The sequence below is a fragment of the Sinocyclocheilus anshuiensis genome, unplaced genomic scaffold (genome assembly GCF_001515605.1).
Source record: "Sinocyclocheilus anshuiensis isolate Anshui unplaced genomic scaffold, SAMN03320099.WGS_v1.1 scaffold641, whole genome shotgun sequence".
In the NCBI taxonomy this organism is placed as follows: Eukaryota; Metazoa; Chordata; class Actinopteri; order Cypriniformes; family Cyprinidae; genus Sinocyclocheilus; species Sinocyclocheilus anshuiensis.
This window is the reverse complement of record NW_015536503.1, coordinates 75,904-80,207: the sequence shown is the minus strand read 5'-3', so window position 1 is coordinate 80,207 and position 4,304 is coordinate 75,904. Positions and strand designations below refer to the sequence as shown.

Here is a 4,304-nt window from a genome sequence, read left to right as displayed (position 1 = left end):
TATATAATTATTTTTTTTCAAGTAACAAAAATAGTTTGATGGTTTTAGTTTTAGTTAACTATAATAACCCTGGTTATATAATCATGATATCACATATACTTATTACTATATTGGCAGAAAAAAAAGTTTACATTTACATTTATTCATTTGGCAAAAACTTTTATCCAAACATATGTGCATGTAAAGAAAAGTAAAGAAAGATTTTGGTTAGAACTGCTAATATTATTAGCATATAATGCTGAGAAAGCCTATTAAATATTAAATAATTTATTCCCAACCAAAATGTCCAATGAAAAACAGGACTACCAGTAAAGTAGACTGTGTTTGGCTGGTCACGTGATCACAACATGTCAGCCCTAATGAGGCAACCCTCCATGTAAAATAAAACAGCTTATATTAGGCTACTGATATGACTGGGGACTTCATGCCATAATTTTATTACATTTACTTAGTGCAACTTTAAGATACTCCAGGACTTAAAACTCTGTCATGTATGGTCTTATTGATATTATTAACAAAAAACGTGCTACAGAAATAAAAAAAATGAATTGCTTTGAATGAATTGAGTGTCTCAGGAGGATATTGAGTCCTAGTTGACGTTAAATGAAATTAATTACAAAGTAAAGCCCCATGACAAGTGCATTAAATAGACTACAGTACAATAGTCTCCTCATTCATACTCATTACTTTTGTGTAAAACTCTGCTGTTCATGGTTATTATTATTATTATAGTATACCACCCACACTGACGGCTACTTAGATCCCTCCACATGCTTATTGACAGCCTGACGTTGTCTATCCTCTATTATGATCTTTATCTAGCATATACAGTATAGTCATATATAATTATTAAATAATCACTTACCGAAATAATTGCTCTGCTTTAGTAGCTTTTCATGCCCGATGCCTGGTGTTAGAGACAGTAATTCACAGGGAATATTATTTTTAGCTGCGGTGTATCAGCTGCTCATGGTCTCTCTCTCTCTCTCTCTCTCTCTCTCTAGCTCTTGGATTGTATTTCCAAACTTGAACAGGAATGTTGGCATGAATGTACGGACCCTCCTGAGAAAATAGAGATCGACTGTGACACTGTGGCTGCGTCTCAAAATCTGTGAGCTGCCTGCCTACACAGCATTTTTGGCCATCAGGGGTGTGTGTGATGCCCAAACAAGCTGTCTAGGTGAACAGAGAGAAATTGGAAAACACAGAGTTGAATAGAATAGTAATATTTCAATTAGTGGTTGACCGAAAAGTTAATAAAAATGGTTATATAAATGATTATAAAAAATGATATACACAAAATTATTTAAATAAATACTTTTAAAATGTTCAGTATTTAAAATTCTAATGATTCTGTATAGATTTCGTAACGTATTTTATTTTAAATATCAATAATGTAAATAATATTTAAGAGAATTATGTTCAATGATAATTTAAATGACAAGTTCAATGACAATAATAAAAAAGGATTTATTTATTTATTTCATTTCTGCTTAATTTCTGAATAATTCCTAATGAAAAAATTGAGTGAGCAACATAATTTAATAAACAGTTTACAAGCACATCCTGTCTAAGTGCACCTTTTGCTTATTCAGTTTCCGGCAATGGCATACCATTTATGTTTTCCAAGCATGCACTGGGGCAAGAACGATTATGGAAGCATTTTTACCAGTTTGCCAGATTTATTTACATTTTTGCTCTTGATTTTGTCATCCTGTTTAGTAGCTTATAGTCTTGTAGATGTCAAGATGTGTTTAATGCTCTATTAAAATAATTTGTTAGTTGATTGTTACCCTTGGCATGTTTAAAACACCAGATTTTGAGATCTGTGTGTGGCACTTCAATTTTTTTTTTTTTATTTTTTTTTCAGGAGTGTTGATGGTGAGTGTTTGTTTAAACATGCATTTTGCTCTCCATTTCGATTATTAAAGAAATACATAATAATAAACAGTCAAAACGTAAACAGAAAAAACAATTAAGATAAGATTATACATCTCTTAATCTAAAGGTATTTGTTACAATTACAAAATTTGTATTTGTATTTAGTACTGTTTTAGCTCATTTGAAATTATTGACTTTTAAGGGGCTCACTTAATGTTGCATTTAATATTGCTTCTAATTCGTTAACAATGTTATTAGTAAATATTGTAATTACAGTGTAGTCTACTGTAATCGGTACACCCAAGTCACATGGTTATTGCTTCTGTAAAACAAGCTTACCTCACAAAGAAACAAAACGATACCTCGATTTAACCTAGCTCTGATGTTTTACAAGTGACACATCTCTACATGAGCACAGTGAACCATGTCATTCAGTTGATTACATTACAACCGCGCGTCAAAATGTAATTAAAATGCAACGTAACATCAACATGTTCATAGAAGGTCATTGTAAACAAGATAAGGCAGAGAGCGTCATTCAGGATCAACCTCTGGGATTTGAATGAATTCGTTTAAGATGTAAAGCACCAAGACTGCGGACACACTCACCTGTCTACGGTTGTAGGTTTAGTCATCGATACTTGCAGTAAGCCCACTCCAAAATCAGCGGTTAGACAGTGAACGCGATGGTGTTCTCCTTGTCCTTGCGGTATTGAAGAAAGCGCGCATCACTGATTCGGCATAGCGTTGCTATGGCGTCAGATATAAAGGAGGGATGCCCGTGGCCCCGTGCACGAGTGTGTCTGCTCCTGATGTAGGTCACAATAAGAATAACTGGATCATACTGAAGATTCACTGACAGGTGCATAATATTACTCACTAAACTAAAGAGGATTTTTACTGGCGGCTGGATAACTAAAAGAAAGAGAGAATAATGTGGGATGCGCGGTACATTACGCCACATAAAGAACTGGAAGTCATGCATAGCCTAATGATTTCATTCAGCAGGGAGTGTGTAGATTTAGTATGTGCAGGTACAGGACCCCGTGGCAATAAAATATAAATATAAAAATGCTTTACTCTTAGTTTACTGCATGCTTTTCTTTTCATGACCCGTCTATACAAAATATTAACTCTGTCAGTTCATGCTATCTTTTTTCTTCAGCCAGAAACAGTTTCATGGGAGTTGTAGTTTCTTTTTGTGTAGTTTTAATCTGTCTGTCTATCTATGTATCTCTGTCCATCACCTTTCGTCTATCTATCTATCTATCTATCTATCTGTCCAATCATCCATCCACCGTCACATATGTTACAAATGTCATCCACACAGATGTATAAACATGTTTGTTAATAATCACAAGATTAATCAAAATAGTTGTTTTAATCTGTTACTTCTTTGTTTTGTAAGTTTAGCAATACAAAATCAAAATCTGGACCACTGGGGAAGCCCAGGTTGATGTGTGCAAACCATTAATGATCTTCTATGGGATTACATCTCTGCCACAATTCTGCGCGCAAAAGTGCGTTTTGCACGCGCGCGAACTTAGTTTTGTGGAGAAAATGTTTGTCTCGCAAAGAAGAAAGTATTTCGAGTGCTCGAAAATCAATTTTGCATTTAAAATAAGTTTTTGGATGTGTGCAGACCTTCTCTTTTGTGCGTGCAACGTTTCACAAGCTTGCTCACCTGATGCCCTCAGTGCTCTCTAAATGCCAACAGCTCGCTTGCTCAACACAACCCAGCGTTACAGTATGCCATAATTCCAGCCAATCAGACACAGAGGCTGCTAAATTCTGATTGGCTGCCTTGACAACCAATCACAACATTCCTTGCATTACCTCCACAGCAGAAGCTAGCCAATCAGAGACGAGGCTGCTAAATTCTGATTGGCTGCCTTGACAACCAATCACAACATTCCTTGCATTACCTCCACAGCAGAAGAGGAAAAATACAGTGCATGCATACTTATTATGCAAGGTGATATTCTGATCATATTTTTTTCCAAGCACATTTTACCATTCCAAACGACATCAATCTTAATAACTACTATTAATCTTGTATTTAATCATTTATAATTGATATATAATTATTCATGAAGGCTGGAAGTGAAAAATGTCTTATATTCAGGTATGCATAATAATTAAGCAGATTTTCTTTTACAGATAAAATGAGCCAAAAAAGAGATTTAACTCTAAAATTATTAAATGCCCATGAGAAATATTCAAATACAATAGTAGAAATTGCAAAGTTAATGCATAACCATTGGACAGCAAAATGCTCAGTGGGTCAGCAGGGTCAGTCAAAAACATGTGGAGAAGAAAAGATGCATGTTAACTGCAAAAGAATTAGGAATTAAGGTGAAGAATTAGGTGTGAAATCACCAGGAACCATTTAGTCTCCAGCGCCACCATTTTCCAGAACTGCA

At 34.8% G+C, this 4,304-nt stretch overlaps 1 protein-coding gene across 8 annotated transcripts in view; it reads right to left on the bottom strand.

Annotated features, from left to right (window-relative positions):
* LOC107690381 (ATP-binding cassette sub-family C member 9-like) overlaps positions 1-2,599 on the bottom strand; it is a 35,798-nt gene extending 33,199 nt beyond the window's left edge. For 7 of the 8 annotated variants that reach the window (XM_016488694.1, XM_016488728.1, XM_016488734.1 and 4 more), the window contains exon 1: positions 866-1,088. The gene's annotated coding sequence lies outside the window, so the exon portion shown is untranslated. Of the gene's footprint in view, positions 1-865; positions 1,089-2,490 lie in introns of those variants that run through there. The other variant, XM_016488705.1, reaches the window with a different exon arrangement.
* Between the last annotated feature and the right edge of the window lie 1,705 nt (positions 2,600-4,304).